At 43.0% G+C, this 18,544-nt stretch overlaps 1 pseudogene; it reads left to right on the top strand.

Moving 5' to 3' along the window:
- The first annotated feature begins 14,371 nt into the window (after positions 1-14,371).
- The window catches only part of LOC124974481 (cardiolipin synthase (CMP-forming)-like), a 158,901-nt pseudogene continuing 154,728 nt past the window's right edge, over positions 14,372-18,544 (top strand).

Genomic DNA, 18,544 nt, shown 5'->3' with positions numbered 1-18,544 from the left:
ATTTCTCCTCATAGCTTGGATGGGTTCAGTTATTCCCTGTGAATGTGCTCCCAGTCCTTTTCCAGGTATGAATCCCTGGTTCACCATGATATTACAAGCTATCCGGTTAATATGTGTATGTTCATTAGTCAACTTGATCTGTAATTGTCTTAATATGTCTCTCCCCCATAAATTAATGGGTAAATCTCTTAAGATATAGGGTTGGAAAGTACCATGATTTCCTTCCGTATCTGTCCATTTCAATAACTGTGCACTCCTGGGTGGGTTTGAGGCAACCCCCAAACCAGGTAAGGTCTGGTCAGCCTTTTGAAGAGGCCAATCTTTTGGCCTTTGGGTTAATGTTATGATACTAAGATCAGCTCCAGTGTCTAATAGACCATTAAATTCCTTGTCATTTATTCTTATAGTATACATGGGGTGAGTGTTTAGATCTAAGGCAAGCATGGTCATAGGTTCCCCTGTGAATCCAAACCCTGATTTATTTCTTTTATTCTTTTTTGCTAAATATTTGTCATGTTCACTGGGTATCACCAGTATTTGTGCTATTCTATCCCCCTGACTTATAACAGAAATACCTTTTGGGGAACTGACCATTATTTTTATCTCTCCCTCATAATCTGGATCAATTACTCCTGGTGTTATATGGAGTTCTCTTAGGGCAACAGAACTGCACCCTAATAGTAAACCTACTGTCCCCAATTTAAGAGATCCATAGATACCTCTAGGTGTTAATTGAACCCCCATTTCTGGAGTTAGTACTGCTCTGGCGGTGGCACAGAGGTCCAATCCTGTGCTTCCTGTTGTATGTCTGATGAGGGAATTAATTGATAATGGGTTCGAGGAATCACTCTGATGGGATCCGTCGCTGGCTGTCCTTCCTTCAGGGCTCCAAATATTTGTGGGGTCCAAGCCTGAGGGCCCCTCATCCCATTTTTTGGGAGTGGTTTTCCTTCAATGTCAATTACAGATTTACATTCACTTGCCCAATGTTTTCCTTTTTTACATCTTGGACATACTCGGGGCATTTTTTTGTGTGTACTATGACCTGGGTTTGGACATTCCCTTTTAAAATGTCCTGACTGTCCACATGAAAAACAGTTTTTGGGTTTGGCCCCCACATAGCTTGAGCTACTCCTTGGGTGACAGCAGCTGCTAGTACTTCACCCTGTATAGCTGACTCATTAATATCTCTGCATATTTTTAAATAGGTTTGAGATCCTTATTTTTCCATGGCCTAATTGCTTCCCTGCACCATTTATTAGCTTGTTCATATGCTGTTTTATTAAAGGCATTGCTTGTTCTGAATCCCCAAACACTCTGCCTGCTGTTTGTAACAGACAGTCTACAAATTCTGCATATGGTTCATTTGAGCCCTGTATAACTTTGGATAATTGCACTTGCAAGTCCCCATGACCTGGTAATGTTTTCCAAGCTCTAACGCAGCGGTAGCTATCTGAAGATAGACCGCTGGATCATACATAATTTGTTGCTGTTGTTCAGTGTATAGTCCTTGTCCCAGTAGCATATCTAGGTTTCGTTGATGGAAACCGGTGGCTGCGTTTCTACAAGCCGTCTCTGCACAGAGCTCTTGATTGATTACTGTGCACATTAAATATTGTCCACCATGCAAAACTGCTTGACACATACTTGCCCAATCACTAGGAGTCAGATTAAGTGTTGCAATGGATTCCACCATACTCATGGTAAACGGAGCTTGGGGCCCATAAGTAGCGACTGCCTCTTAAGATTTTTTTACTGTTTTAAATTCTAGGGCCTGATGAAATTGCTGCCCCTGATTGTTCACCAAGACCAGGCAGGACAGGCCTTCCACAGGGTCCCAGCAATCCCTTTTCTGTTTATCACTTGGGACTCCACTATAACATGGCCGACAAGAGTGCTTACAAAATGTCAGGTCTTTCCAACTTTCATCATAAGGGGGAGCTGAGGGGGTAATTATCTCATGGTCTTTTCTGCCCTTTAGCAATTCTGCAATGTTAACTCACTTATTTTCTAATTCCTCCCCAGTGTCTTCTTCCTCTTCAGAACTTTCTTCCTGTTTTTGGCTACTCCAGCTAACTTTCTCTTTAATCTCTTCTAGCACTTCTTCTCCTTCTTGTAATATATTTTTTATGCCCCCTTTAGTTGAAGTTAGGCATCCTCTTATTAAGGTCCACATAGGAATGGTACCAGGGGGGAGGTCTCTGCCCTCTGCTTCTGCTTTTCTTAAGTCATTCCCATGTTGTTCCCATTGAGGAATATTTATTAGGCCTTCTAAATACCAAGGACTCACCCTCTGTAGGGTCTGTACGTAACATTTTACAGTTTTTTGTTTTACTGGTGTGCCATTTTCCTTTAATAATTTTTGAATTATCCTTTCAGACTGATTTCATATTTCCAAACCTATCTTTTGCTGCTAAATAAGTTTGATACAGGACGAACAAAGACCACACTAACAGTAGTACAAACACACAAGCAACACAAAATACACGCACCTGGAGCTTATTTACTATCCTATTTATTTTTGTATTTCACTACCTGGTCAGCTATCCTGATCACCTAACTGCCTTAGAGACAGGGACTGCAGCTTACCTTGCTACTTACCATTTGGGTTCTCAGGAGGGGAGACGAATGCAGAGTTCCCTGTATGGGCCACCACTTGATGCCATCTAGCAGAGTCAATTTGGCGCGGGAGAAAAATGGGCAGCAAGACTCTTAAATTTGAAGCAGTTTATTGATGATTCAGGAACCTGGAACCCCGGCACTCGAGGAGAGCTGGCTTATATACACTCCAGGAGGCGAAAGGTAGGGCCAATGCTAGTTATGCGAAGATCAGGCGAGGAGCTAGTTGTCCAGTCACAGCAAAGGTCAAACAGGCATGAGCAGGAGCACTCGGGAATACATGTGCATGTGTTGTGTGCGTGGACTTATTTGAATACAGCCAAGTGATAAAGCACTTGGGTGTGTCTATGTTAACCTACTTCCTCACCACTGATGTGATCAAAACAACTTCTGGCTGGTTGCCAGATGCCATCTTGGCATAGTCTGCATGGCATAGCCCCCAACACAGACTTTTTTGATACTCCACTCCTTTACCCAGACTACTTTCTTCTTTTTAAAGATCACCAATCAGGGGCTGGGGATATAGCTCAGTTGGTAGAGTGCTTGCCTTGCAAGCACAAGGCCCAGGGTTCAATCCCTAGTACCACACACACACAAAAAAAAGATCACAAATCAGAATGGACTATAGTCAGTCAAAAGGACCTCATTTTACCTTAATTATTTCCTTTTTCTAAAATACTTTTTTAGTTGTATGTGGACACGATACTTTTATTTTATTTATTTATTTATTTATTGGAGTGCTGAGGATTGAACACAGTGCCTCACACATGCCAAGCAGGTTCTCTACCACTTAGTCACAACCCCAGTCCCCTTAATTAATTCTTTAAAGGCCCAATTATCAAATAAAGTCACATTCTTGAGTAATGGTAATTGAGACCACATATGAATTTGGGGGCACATAACTCAAACTAATAGGAAGTTGTGGAGAGTTTGGTTGTCTCTGGTGAGCATCAGGGACCTCAGGGTCACCACAGTGTTTGTAGCAAGGGTGCTCATGTTGCCTGTGGATGAGGGTTGGGTGGCATGACTGGAGAATCTCTGCTTTTGTTTCCCTAGCAAGTGACAATAAGTTACCTCATGCATGAGTCAGTTGGTATACATCCCAAGGACAACCAGGGTCTCTGAGATTTGTCAAATGTTTCTTGATAAAAATGAATGGTGTTGTGTACATTATTAGTAGTCATATGTAGTGTATAAATTCAGAATCCAAAGTGGTTGTGCAAAATATTATGAATTATGAATGCATGTGATATAACCTAGAAAACAGATCTAGTGTGATAACTCTCCTTGAAGGTAAAAGCTGATTTAATTAATCCATGGGGCCAATCTGATGTTTATAGTGATATTGTGAGAGTAACCAATACTTCAAATACATGATCAGCTTGGAGACATTGCTAGAAGGTAAAACACACATTGCTTCCCATCTCTCTACATTAGGCCACCCCACCAACATCAGTTATCACAAAAGGATGTGATGAAGCCTCAGTGAGTCTTGTCAACACTGTTGCATAAAATTGATTCATTTTGCATTTTCCTACAAGATGGCCAAGACAGAAGTCAAAGTCAGTGTGGGCCCAGGTCTGTGGGGAATGAGAGTAGCAATAATGATGTGATAGTTTTGTCTTAGTTAAAATGTGTCTGATTAGAAGTTCTGTCCTCAGTTCTGAGACTGTGTCCTTCTTAAATTTTTCATTAAAATGTACTTCTTTTAAGAAATTGAAGTCATAAAATCAGTTTGAAGTTCTTTTTGTAATTGTAAACAAATGGGGTACATCCTGTTTCTCTGTACATGAAGTAGAGGCATACCATTTGTGTAATCATACATTTACATAGGGTAATGGTGTTTGATTCATTCTGTTATTTTTCCTTCCCCCCACCCTTCCACCCCTCTTTTTCTCTATACATTTGCTCCTTCCTCCATTATTGCCTCCCTCCCACCCCCCCATTATGTATCATTTCCTCTTATAAGTGAGATGATTTGTCCTTTGTTTTTTTTACATTGGCTTATCTTACTTAGCATGATATTCTCCAATTTCATCCACTTATCTTAATTTTTTAACTTTCTGCTTCATTTTAAATATTTTTACTTCTTTACTTGGCCAAGACAAAACAAAGAAAATACATCACACCTTGATTTGGGAATATCAAATGTTTTGTTTATTTAGAGGCTCCATAAATGTATCAGTTTGAAGATTTTTCCTATAAAGCAGCATCTCCTAGGCCACAGGGCAGCTCAAGGAACCAGGCAGCATAGGCAGGTGGCATGAGGGAGAAAGTGTTGGAATCTGTGTGTGCATATCAAACAGAAGGGACATCCTTGTCTTCCTCATTGTTAGCAGGTAGTAGAGATACCTCCCTGGCCATTGGCAGTCCAGGTCTCTGTGAATCCTGGGGTTCACAGTTAGAGGAGCATCCTTCATGCAGAAGGTTCGAAGGAACATTCTCTGTCAGGTATTTCCTCTAAGCAGAGGTGTGTTGACCCCAGCTGTGGGTGCCCTTCATCTGTGGAGGAATATTGTCTAGTTATAGTTGGAAACCCATAATGGCCTTGTGGTTAGTAAGGTTTCTGCCAAAAATCTACAGACTGATGGGAACAAGCAGGACCTTGAGAGAATCATGCTCCATGTAGGGGGACTTCATCTGCTAATTGACTGTAAAACTAATGGTAAACTATTTACAACTGCCCAAATGAGGCATTGCTAAGAGGACCTTGGCAACACATTTATTATCATGCCAGTAGCAAGGAACTTGCCCTGAGGGTCATAGTAGAGCCATTAGGAACAGAGGCTTTTATTTGAATTAAATGTGAGAAGTTCCTTTTGTACACTGTGCTTTGGTTTATATAATATAGAGTTAATCTTCTTTATCTGCAGTCCTCATCCATGGATTCAACTAACCTCAAATCAAGAATATTGAGAAACAATAATGTGTCTATTTGAACACATACAGATTTTTTCCCTTGCTATTATTCTCTAATCAGTACTGTGTAATAACTACCTACCTGGCACACAGCTCTTGGATGACATGAGGGGTTAGGGCACAAGGCCTCCCACACACTGGGAATACTCCTTCTGTGCAGTGTGACTGTGACCCTTGGGTAGGGAGCATCCTGATTTGGGGTCACTTGAGGCAGTGACTGAGACTAAATTCTGACATGCTTGGAGTTGCCCTCTCTCTGTCAGGTGGGGTGCTCAGGGTGCAGTGAATATACCTAGGAGAGGGGACCTGATTGACACATCAGTAACTGAATCACTAATAGTGAACCTGGGACCCAGGTGATAGTGGCGGCCCACAGGTATCACTAGCCAGACATAGGTCCCACCATTTTGCGTGAATTAAGTAAATTGCCATGTCTTTAGGATTCAGGTATGGAAATAAGAGGCTTCACTGAAACACAGTGGTGTTGCTGGGGGTGGTGTGGAGGTGATAGGTAGTGCTTGAACATGCCAGCATGGCCTGTTTTCCAGACTCACTATGGGTTGATGGACCATCTGGAGTGTGGCCAGAACTCCTGATTCTCCAGATATGCTCATGAGGCCCTAGGTAGGGACTAGTGTATCCCTAATGACTCTAAATACAGAAAGAGTTAAACCCCTTTGCTCACCTAGGGAGCAGCTCCTAGTTTTTCCCCACCTTCCATGGGACAATCCAGAGTTCCCTGTGGAAAGGACAAGCCTCCTGTTCGTGGGGAGCACATACATGCTAAAGCTGAGAGATGCCCGATTTCTCTTTAGCAAAGCATAAGAAATCCCCAATTGTCCTCATGAACCATATTGATGAAAAAGAGAAGAAGCCATTTCAAGCACCCTTTCGTCAGCTTCTTGTGAACACCTGAGCAGGGAAATCCCCTCATGCAAAGAGAACTGTGCAAGGACTCACTTCTGCCCTTGGGAGGGAAATTTTGAGTGTGTCATCCACACCCAGGGAGGTGCCAGCACTGTGCAGGTGTCCTTGCGGGTGTATGATGTCAGAGGATGGAAGGGAGAAACTGCTGTTCCTCTGGGCTGTGGTGTTGAACTGTCCTTTGTTGTAGAAGAAAAAGAAACATTTCTCAATAATCCTGAAATCTATGGCAATAATAAAAGAGGTGGGAGTGTACAGGGTAGAGAATATTTTTAAGAAGACAACATGCCTTCCATCTGTACAATTCTGATTGTGAGAATTTTTCATTAGAGAACCTGAGCCTACAATGCATTATTGGAAGGAAATTTGAAGAAATCATCTTCATTACACATGTAAGTGTAGTAATATGTTACTAATATTATTCCAGAGAATATTGTGGAAAAGTATGTAGTAAATTGAAATCGAGTTGAATCCCATTGGCATTATTAGGTAAACATTAATATAATAGGATAAAATATATACAGATTGCATTTTTCCAATATCATTTTATTCATGAATTTTAGTAAGGTTAGCAAGATAAAGACATGAGAATGTTCACCTCGCTCACACTCATGGTGATCACCACAATTCAGCAAGTTATGGAAATTTAATATTATTTTGTTTAATCAGCATAACAACTTCATGTAAGTTCCTTATCTTATTAGCAGTTGCAGATAGAAAACCTTGCATATTATAACATTTTGATGGAATGCCATGGAGGAGGGGCATGGTGAAAGTGAGGCCACAGAGGCTCCCCAGGAGCCATACCCTGCAGGACTTGGTGCACTGGGTGAGAACCTGAGGTTATTTTAACTTGGTGGACTGCACAGCAGATTTTAAGGAAGGTGTGACTTATGTGACTTTCACTGTAGGGATTTGGGAACTCTGTGAACAGGAAAGGAAGGAAGTGGGAAGACAGGGAAGGATGCTGCACTATTCATGAGGACAGTGTTGCAGGGGGTACAGGGGTTCTCTCTCCCACTTGTGTTCCTGACATTCTAATCTGCTTCCAGATTGGGAGACTGAGTCATTTCCTCTGTCTCCCCAGAAGACTGCAATGTACTCCAAGCCTGCACCTGTTGAACACTGTTCTGAAGGATGAGAAGAGAGGGTAAAGTCTCAGTGCAGAGTGTCTGACTGTTCCCTTGCTGAAGCTAGAGGATTTTGAGTCCTCATAGTTGCAGATGGATGACTGAGCGTTTGTTAATAACTTTATTTTCTGCCCTGCACTGTACAATTCATAGTGACAGAAAATGATTTCTCTTTTAAATCACAACTTATTTCACTTTTACTCTGTGTGGTGTGTAGCAGTTTCTCACATTATGAATTTTTTGTATATGTGTGTGTGACAGAAAGAGAGAAAGAGGGAGGAATGGGGAGGGAAGAGAGACAGACTAACTTCATACTTTGTCTTAGTGGAAACTTCTTTTTGTCTTTCACACTTTCTCACTTTACACTTGTAACTCCATAAATTTCTCACCATCTTTTCTGCATATTTTGTGTGGATGGCTAGGATAATGGGTGGGTGCACAGCCCCTTGGAGGTAGAGTGAGTCCAGATGCCTCTTTGATGGTTTATTTCATTCCTAGGGTCCATTTGCTATAGGTCATTATTGTGTTTCTGAAGTAGTCAAACATCCTGAATTCAGTTTTTATCTGTAATTAAATAAACAAAAAAAATGATATTTATACATTTGACTAGATAATAACTGAAATTGGGAAAATAGGAAATTTCTTTCACTGGAAGCTGGAAGCATTTTATTTGAGTTATAATTTGTGATTCTCTGTGTGATAGAGCTGAGTCTAGTGTAAACCCATAGAGGAACAATTTTGCAGGTCTTCACTTGAAATTTTCAGTTCTGTTCAGAGGCAGTGACATTACAAAGGAACTGAAGTTCCTGAGGATTTTTCCAAGTGAAAAACACCATTTGGGAGGTACGGTTGACAATGTCTCAGTGTCTCAGTGTCTCAGGTTTCTGGTGGGAGGACAAGGCTGGTGGTGTCCTACTTGTACTTCTAGGTGGCTAAATGGTTTCAGGTCCACTGGGAAGGAGGAATAGATATTGGTTCTCTGTGGGATGTAAGTCTCTGTGTATCAATTCTCCATGGGAACTTTGTGAGGTATCTGTGTGACATCTGTGTGATCTCTCAAAATCTGTGTGAAGTGTATATGAGGTCTCATTTTTCAGACTGTCTGTGAGGTCTCTGTGTTTCTGTGTGATATCTATGTACTATGTTTTAGACTCTCTAATGAGTTCTCTGTGAGGAATCTGTTGGACATCTTTGTGGACTTTGTTTCTCCAATATCTGGAACTCTTTGGGAGGTCTCCGGGAGAGATCACTGCATGAGGCCCATGTGGCAGTGAAAGGTTGTGTTCGGTGCATTAAGTGTCTCTTTTTACAAGTCTGTGTCAGAGTTCTCTGTGGGAATTCTGTCAGGGGTTCTTTGAGGAACCATAGTTGTGTTATTTCTGAGGGAGGTTCTTGTGTTTCTGTAACTGCTGTGTTGGAGGTTCTGTGGTGGTCTCTGGGGCAGTTATTTAGCTGGGTCTCACTTGTGTCTGACAAAGGATTATGTGAGAATTCTTTGTGGGAGGTCTCATTATGTCTCTGTGGGGTCTCCGGGTTGTTGACATTACTGACTCTTGTAGATGACAGAGGTTATAAAGCAGAGGGCACAGTGACTTCCTCACTCATGCTTCTGGCTGTCCATCACTGTTGCTATCTGTGGGATTATCTCCTCCAGATCCCTGTGGTCCAAGTCCAGCTCTTCTGCATCAGGACCCTGCCTCTCTGGGTCTTGGAGAACCCAGTAGAGCCAAATTCAAGAACCCAACTCTCTTCTAGTTCATCTGGCTTCTGGGCCTATTCTTGAAGCTAGGCCCACCCTAGGGTCTCCTCTGATCAATGAAGGGACAGGACCTGGTTCAAGAGTGGCCTATAGGTCCTGTGCCTTCACCAGGAGGGACTGTCTGAACCCACATATGCATTAATGTCAGGAATGAGAACAGTTCCTTGCTCATGTCATCTGCCATGATGGGCACCTTCTGCATAAGACTCTCCATCAGAGAACAAACAGGGAAGAGGGAGTGGTTCCAGGATGAGTGGCACATTCCCTGTGTTTCTCTTGTCCTTTTCCTGTGCTTCCCATTCATCACAACCTGTATGCAAAGCTCATGCTACTCTGCCTGTTTTCCTGGCTCTATCCTTTCCAGTTTTCCACATCCCAATCCCTGCCCACAGTGCCCCACTGTATATGGTTATGTGTTTATTTTCAGTGATTGAAACAAGGGGCACTTAAGCAGTGAGTCACAACTCAAGCCCTTTTTTATATTTTATTTAGAGACATGGTCTCTCTAAGGTGCTTAGGGCCCCGCTAAGTTTCTCAGTATGGCTTTGAACTTGTAGTCCTCCTGCCTCAGCTGGGATTGATTATACATGTGCATGTGAATATGTAGATGGTTATTGCATGCACACTTGTGTCCATAGGGCATACAGTTGACCATAGACAGTGGTGATTCACCCACATGGTCCTTCACAGAAAACTTGCGCTTCCCACACTCACACATGTAGTGCTCCTAGTTTCATCCTGGCCACTTATCTTGAGTGTGAAGGAGGCAGGGGGAGAGGCAGGTGACATGGCCATGTCATAAGGACTGAACTGAGAGGGGCTTTTGGGGCCCATGCCATGCCAGCCTCCATCAGGCAAAACAGAGGCCCTAAGGAAGGGGTTCTCTCTTCACTCTCACAACATCTAGGCAGATCTGTGTTCTCAACTCTTCAGGAGGCTGAGGCAGGGTGATCCCAATTTTGACACCAGTCTCAGTAGATTAGTGATACACTGTTTCAAAATAAAAAAAAAAAAAAAAAAACCAGGACTGAGGGTATACTCTATAGCTTTGTGGTAGAGAGTCATGGGTTCCAGAACCCCGCACCCCAGGTAACTCAGAGGTTAGACACTCTGACCTCTGAACTCAGGGCCAGCATACTAAGCTTTTCCAACTTTTCTGTGCCCATTGTCTTGTATGTAAAGCCACCAGGTCCAACCATACGCCTGTTTATACCTGTCTCTGCAGCTGCCTCAAGTTCAATGGAGGGGGGAAGAGGGATGAGACAGATCTTGGGGTGTGGTCTTTGTAGTGTGGCCTAATATCGGCAAGTCTCAAGAGTTTTCTATTTGTTTATGTAGTGCCCAAATGATGAATACATAATACAGTAAGGGAATCTGGAGTGAAGGTTGTCCTCAATGTCACTTTTGCCTCTCTGAATGTCCTCTCCCTTCTATAAAACACTGTGAGGAAGAACAGATCCTGACCCCTTCCCAGTGCCCCACCACAGCACAGACAGAAGACACTAGCTCAGATGAGAAAGAGCATGTGTTAGGAAGCAATAGACATCTCAATAGGGAGACGCTCTTAGCACACCACAATGTGGTCATGACAAAACTGTTTTTCCTCCACATGCAATGAAATGTTTCCTGGGGAAAAGATTTCCAACAGGAAAGAAATGAAAAGGAGGATGATATTCATCAGATACCAACTTCTCTGAAGACAATGGTGCCGTGACAGTGGAATGATGGCCTGCTGCCCTAGGCCAATGCTGGCAGAGTCTGGTGGGTGTTGTAGACACCCTGGGCAGCAAGGTCTGATTACTGTCCTTGCCTCTCATCCATCTCTTCTTGATAGGAAGGCTGTGGCCCTTGGGGCCAGCTCAGTTACCACAGGCCAAATTACATATCACTTCTCTTTGCTCTTGGGAGAGCATCCCTTGTGGTAATGGGAGTATCTACCAAACAGGGTTTGGAGTTCCTGTTTGTGCAAATTGTCCTTTGAGGTAGAAATTTCATGCCAAGTCCCCATTTTTCTCTGCTAGTATCCATGCAACAATGGCTATGAGTATCTGGGCATCAGTTGCCCCCTGTCTATAAACTTTGTGCTTGTTACTGACATGCACATGCATTTCAGTAACATGCTTGTTATTGAAATGGCTGATGTGGATTTACCTTTTGCAAGAAACGTGTCTTCCCTTTACTTTTATTGGGGAATATGCCCTTCAGAAATTTCTTTATCCTGTTTCTGAAGTAGCTCTGAAGGAGTCTGTCCTTTCTCTAGAGAGAAGCTTCTAGGACATGTTCCCACAGTGTCTAATATTTCCCTGATGTAGGAAGGGAGCACATACTTCCTGCATGCCTGAATTGGGCCACCACAGCCCTCTATCTTGTCAGTTGGACCAAACATGTTGCTACTGTTCTTTCACAGGTCCTGCAAATTTGAGATATTTGACTCCTGCAGATCATGGCTACTGTCTTTGCTGGTTAAGAGATTACATATCCCTTGGGACATTGACATGCTGCTGCTGGATATGTTCAAGGAGGTACACAGTTTTCTGGGAAACCAGGATGTCTTGAAGGATGCCACTTCTGGCCATATCTTGAGGTTGGTTCTCTGGGTCAGCCTCTATTCTCTGGCAGGAGTCTTCTGGGTCCTGACACTTAGGATTTCTAGACAGGGAGGGGATTTTACTGGTCCCAGAACTCCTCAGATTCATATGAATAATTTAGGAGGTGGACATCATGCTGGTTCTCATGGTTACTACCTTGTCATGGGGCTTCTCCTCAGCCTTCTCTATCTCCCTGGTGTCTTTGGCCTTTGAAGTTTGGGACTCTACATTGATCTAGTGTTTGCATGCTGTGATGTGGGCCTTGTGAGTTCACACCCCACTCTCCAGTGGCTCATGCCTCCCTATTCTGGGCTTGGACTTGGCTCCTGACTACCCCTCTCAGATCTCAGGACAGTATTGCTGTGCCAGGTTTTCCCCACAGGGACCAAGGTGGGGGCACTGAGAGGGGAGGTTGGCCTCTATCCCATTGTAGGACTTCTGAGGGCCCACAGATGTCACCAGATGGAGTCCTGCTCAGCTACTCAAGTGAGGGGCCAGGGAGAAGATTCTGCAGGGTGGAACCTTTTTGAGTGGTTTCTCACAGGACCTTGGCATCATGGAAAAATGAGCCCTGGAATCACAGGAGGTTAATGAGGGAAGGGCAGACTATGGAAAGGCTAACACTTGAGCCTTTCTGAATTTCAAGAGATTTATGTGCTTGAGGACCTTTGAGGGGTAGTCCCCAGCTGTGCCTCACACAGAGACTTTTAATGTGTGCTTCCATCACCTACTGAGTTCCAGCATCCAGGAGGAAGAGTTTCTAGGAGGTGTTCCTTCAGGTTTCCCAGTCTTTTATGGATGATCCAATCCATCCCCACATTCCATGTGAGTGAGTTTTCAGGAGGAAGACATAATATGTGACAAGTCTTGAATGATAACCACCCACAGGGATCCTGCCCTCATTGATCTACTTCAACTTTCTTCTTGAATGTGCTTCAAGTTACCTATATGTTTCTTGTCTGGGTCTGTTGATGAATCATTTCCTGAGTCACTTTTTTGAAGCTCTCATCAAATTCCTTCGCTGACTTTGTTTCAGAGATGGTTTCTAGAATCTTCAATGAGAAACTCTTTTAGGATCATTCTTAGACTATGCCCCAGATCATTGCCTGAGTACTTCCCCACCCGGACTATTTTTGGGTTCTGTGCTGATGTTATCTGGATTGTGGAGCTCCAGAAAGATCCATCATTGTCCTTTTCCTTATTTGTACTTGCCAGTTTCACCTTGGCTCCATCAAGCCCAAAGATATTTGGATCTTGTGGAATACTTCATACCAGTGCTGAGTAATCCTCTTTTCAAAGGTGTTACTCCAGTTTTGTCTGGTGCTCATTGCTAATAAAATACCTTGGCAGTCTGCCAGTGGACTTGTGTTTCTGGGAGGCAGTGTGCTGGCTGTGAGTTATCTAAAGATTTCCTGAAATGTTTTGATTACATAGGGTAAAACCCTCATACTTTTTAGTGGCTTCTTCAAAATGTGATGTTTTAAGTTTTAAATAGCAGTTAGAAGAGGACATTGCATCCCCTTCTTGGGTTTTAGGACCCAAAATGCAACATATACTATTCAGAGGTGAATGGCTGACAGTAAGTGAAGAGACAGTGTTTGATGGCCCTGGTTCTGAATCTAAGCCAGTGGTGGGGACTGAGACCAGAATAAGGTGGAGTCAAAGCTTGAGGTTTCAAAACATGGTAGAGCAGGGGCTGGGGAAAAATTATCATGCAGGTACCTTATACTGAACTTGTCCTCAGATGGAAATAGGGAGCCCATTGAATAAAATAGTGGAATGCCTGGTGGCAGTCCCTATAGTAGTCACCAGAGCATTACTCCTTAGAAAACCACTAGGAAAACTGTCTACATTTCTCCTGTAAGTGGTCTCCCAAGATCTTGGGGTAAAACAGTGATTGAGGAACAAAATGCTGCTTTGGCTAGCCTTTTGTGTTCCAGAAGGGTTGTGGGATGGTAGTGTCCTCTTCATTGCTCAGTGACTTTACTATGCTCTCCAGAGAATGAAGCAGGTGGCCATCTGATTCCTTTTTGGTCTCCTGTTAAAAATTTTCACTTCTGCACTTTTGCTGACCAGTATCTCCTACAGTTTCTAAAGAACAGAGTTGATGAAAGAGGTACCTTCAACCTCTACCTGCCAGAGTGGGTGGTTTGCACAGAATGAGTCCTGTGATGGGTGGGAAATATGATCCCTCTGGGATTCACTGTGAGGAATTAAAGAGGGATGTGACTCTCATAGGCATCGGTCACTAGGAGGGAGATGAGATGTGATAGATGGAGAGATTGTGACCTAGGACAGGAGAAGGCAGAAAGACAGAAGATACAATGGAACAGAAGAAAGTAATGATACAGGATTTGGGGTATCAGACATGAGAAGGTGATGGGACAGGAGTTGGTAATGGTTGGTAATGGGACAGGAGATGGAAATTGGACATGAAAAGGCAATTGGACAGAAGGCAGCAATGGGAAGGAAATAGCAGTGGAACAGTTGGCATTGATGCAGAAGCAGGTAACCAGCAACTGGGTGAAGAGGAGCTCTGTGGGGTGTTTTCCGTGAGAGTGTCATTGAGTCACATTGAGGAGGAGTCAGGCTGGGGCCTGACAGAGATGAAGGGGAGGCCTTTGGATCAGGAGTATGAGATGGGGGAGAAGAAAGTCCATGTGACTGAGGTGAATGTCACTTCAGAGGAATCACAGGCTTTGGTGACTGAAAGGCACTCAGGGATGAGTGTGACCCAACAGACATGGAGGAAGTCATTAGGTCTGGTGGGTAGGTGGAAGCCAGAAGCAGAGGGTGCCTGTACAAAGAAGCTGGGTAAGCCAAAGCCAAGAGGGTAGTGGCCAGAACATCCTGCACAGGCAGTGTTCATGATTGGTGGACTCTAAATGACTCTGGTTTGCACTTCTCATCTGGGTCATCTCCTTGTAAGACTTTGACCAACCAGGAAGTTCCACCTCCAAATCCAGACAGCATGGCTACATGATGGCTCCCACTGTCGTACTGGACATCACCCACCCCTGGCCCACCAAAGCTTCATTCTGAGCACAGAACCTCCTTCTCCTGTATCTGCAGCTGACATTCTCTGGGACATGGCTCCAGTCTCTTGGGACAGGGGACAGCAAGTCGCCTCTGTGTTGGAAGGCTTGGCCTTAACTTTCAGAATGCCACTCTCCTTCCTGTTCTTGCTCTGTCCCTTTTTCACCTTTTGATGCTGACCAACAAGAAAGAAAAAGAGGCTGGTGCTCCATTGTTCCTCTACTCTCCTAGACCATGTTTCTGAACAGCATAACTTTCTACAGTTAGCTAGTGAAGACAATTTATTCAGAGAATGCTAATAAGTGGCAAAATATTTTATTTTTCTTCTTTGGAAATCTCAAAAGGGGATTTTCTCTATGAACTGCACCATGAATGTCCTCAGTCACTGCTCCTCCACTCAGGAACAGGCTCATTTCTACAGGTTCTTCTAGGCCGCCAGGCAGGGCTCTGCTCCCTAAGGCCAGAGGTGACTCCAGCCTGTGATGGAGGCCCTCAGGGCTCAGCACAGCCCTCACATCATTCAAACACAGTGGAAAGACATTTTTTTCTGAGGCACCTTCCAGGAGAATGTGACTGATGGAGCAGTCCTCAAGTCTGTCCTTCACAGGTTCCCAACTTTCTCAGGAGTCAAGACCTCAGGCATTGAGTCACAATGTGTGTTTTCTCTGGGACCTACAGTTCACCACTTGGATTTTCTGAGAAGTTAAGATAGGAGAAGACCTAGTGCAAACTCCCTCCTGTCCTCATCTGTCCCAGAATGATGTTCTGTTCTGTCCTGTCCTGAGATTTCTGTTTTTGAAGTATCTCTACATATTTTGGAAAAGTGGAAGGAAGAGTAGACAAGTGATAATTTGTTTTCCTTGTGGGTCTGGCCTGAGGGTTTCTTACCTTGTGTTTTTCCTTTTTCCTTGTTGGTGGGAAGGACTGATTACCCTGGAGACAGGGCAATAAGGAGAAAGAGCCCCAGTCCACACACAAAGTCAAGGATCAAATCCATTGCCCAGGTGGTGAAGCTGGGATTCAGCCATGAGGCACTAACACTATTCAGAGGAAAGAGAGGATTCTCTATCATCTAAATCACACTGTCTGGTTTGGACCAATGAGTCCTGACAGGTCTGTTCAGGAATGGGGAGTAGGGCCCAGGCCTGTATCACAGAGCTGTGCTGTCTCATTACAAAGGGATTCTGAGAGCAGGGGAAGGGCAAGAAGAGGCTTTACCACACCCCTGCCTCACCCTCCAGCCCAGCATATCCTCCACCCTCCTGGGCCTTCAAGATCCCTACTTCCAACTCTATGTGCTCACCTTGCCCTGGGAGGTCTTAATTCATTTCCTGTTGTTTTTGCCTAGCACCCAGACATGATCAAGTTCCTTTTAGATCTCTGCTTAGGTCCATCAATACTACACTGTTTGAATATTGGGTTGTTTCTGTAGTTGTTATTTTACAGGGTAATTTTTTTACTTTCAGGTTCTCCTCTCTCTGCAGTTCCTGCTTTCTCACATAATATTTTCTTGCCTTGAATCAACTCAGACATAGAACTGAAATCTGTTCTCTACTTACTTAGTTCTTTGCATTTTGAATAAAATTTCTTCATGATTTTTTTCTAGTTAATTTTATTATCTTCATGTAGAGGGTCTTGAACAACACAACAAAAATGCCTAAATTAAGTATGCCATTATTCAAAATCCAGAAGAAAAGGTATAGAAAATGAAGAAAACCTTCCAGGAGATTTTTGGGTATTTCTAGTATATTTTCTTCAACATGAATGAATGTTCAATTGCAGAAGAAATTTTTGGGAATTTCTGTATACAAACACACAAACACAGACACAAACCCAGTTATTCATGTGTGATACACATATCAAATATGCATCCTGTGTTGTGTGTAGGAATGGCTGCTTGTTTTGATTTAACCAAGGAGAATCATTGAATCCAGAGGTCTGTGTTTTAGGTTAAATTTGGTAAGTTTCCAGCCCTTGTTTTACAAGAGTTTTACTTTCCCCTTCTCCCTCCTTTCTCTCTGAGTCTCTCCTTCCAAGTGTGTAGGTAGCCTTGCTGAAGGGGGTGTCCAGGTCATGAGCACCACTTGCTGGAAAGATCTCTGCCCTGTGCTGCTGTGTTGGCTGTGTTCCTTTGCTATACACCAATTGGCTAAACTGATGCGGGCCTGTTTCTGGGCAATATTTTCTAATACTTCATTGCATTTCATTTCTACTCTCATGACATATTTAAGTCTGTAGTTGTCTTGTAATCTTTGTCTGATTTTGTTATTACATTAGTGCTGTCCTGATAAAATGAGTTAGTAGCTCATTTGCTTTTATCTTTTGGAAGAGACTAACCAGGAGCCTATCTTGAAGGGTGAAATACCCTTATTGGTTCAGTATCTTTGATAAGATACAATTCTGTTCAGATTGATAATTGGTTTTTGTGTTAAATATGGCATGTTTGATTTATAAGAAATCAATAGATATTATGCATTTTTTTGAATTGAAGAATATGAAGTTCTTTGTGGTATTCTTTGACTATCTTTGTAATGTGTATGGAATCATATCAATGCTACCCTTTCATTTTCTGATCCTCATCATTTAATATTTTTTGATACATTGTCTAGAGGCTCATAGATTATAGTGAGCTTTAAAATACTTTTATTTCATTCACTTTTATGCAGTCCTGAGCATCAAACCCAGTGCCTCATCCTTGTTAGGCAAGTGGTTGATCTACCACTGAGCTACAGCCACAGACCTTGTGGTATCTTTTACTTGATAAATAACCACACATATTTATATGACATAGTAGGCCTAAGGTAATGTTATGATACATTATATCAGGTTAACTACTATATGCTATCCATTGCTTCACATAATTATTTCTTTGTTCTGAGAAAATTTAAACTCTAATTTTTAGCAATCTTGAAATATAGAATACAATATTAACTATTATTTCTATATTAATTAGCATTTTGTCTCTGTCAATGAAATGCATGAGAAGAACAAGGGGAAGAAATTTTATTTTGGTTTTTACCATCTCCATTGCTAGGCCCAGGTGAGATAGAACATCAGTGGAAGGTCATGGCAGAGGAAAGCTGCTCAGCTCATGCCTGACAAGTAGCATTGAGAGGCAGATATGCTGGAACACACCTGTAATTGGAGCAGCTCCAGAGGCTGAGGCAGGAGGATAAAAGGATTCTAAGTTCAAAGTCAGCTTCAGAAACTTAGCAGGTTCCTAAGTAGCTTAGCAAGACCGTGTCAAAATAAAACATAAAGGGGCTGAGGATGTAGCTCACTGGTTATGCATCCTTGGGTTCAATCTGTGCTATGCAAAAAGAAAAAGAAAAAGAAAAGCAGAGAGAGGGAGACAGGAGAGAGAACGAAAGAGAGAGAGGGTCACACATATATTCACACACACACACACACACACACACACACACACACACACCCCAGGGCCAGACACGATGTTTTTTATTGTTACATTATGTCCTCAAAAGGCACTCCTCCACTGACCTACTGTCCCGAGCCACACCCACTTGTCTGCAGTTAGAGACTGTGGTCCATTCAAACTCAATTAATCTAAA

This window comes from Sciurus carolinensis, unplaced genomic scaffold (assembly GCF_902686445.1).
Source record: "Sciurus carolinensis unplaced genomic scaffold, mSciCar1.2, whole genome shotgun sequence".
NCBI lineage: Eukaryota > Metazoa > Chordata > Mammalia > Rodentia > Sciuridae > Sciurus > Sciurus carolinensis.
The sequence above is the reverse complement of the archived record's forward strand: the minus strand, read 5'-3'. Positions and strand labels throughout refer to the sequence as shown.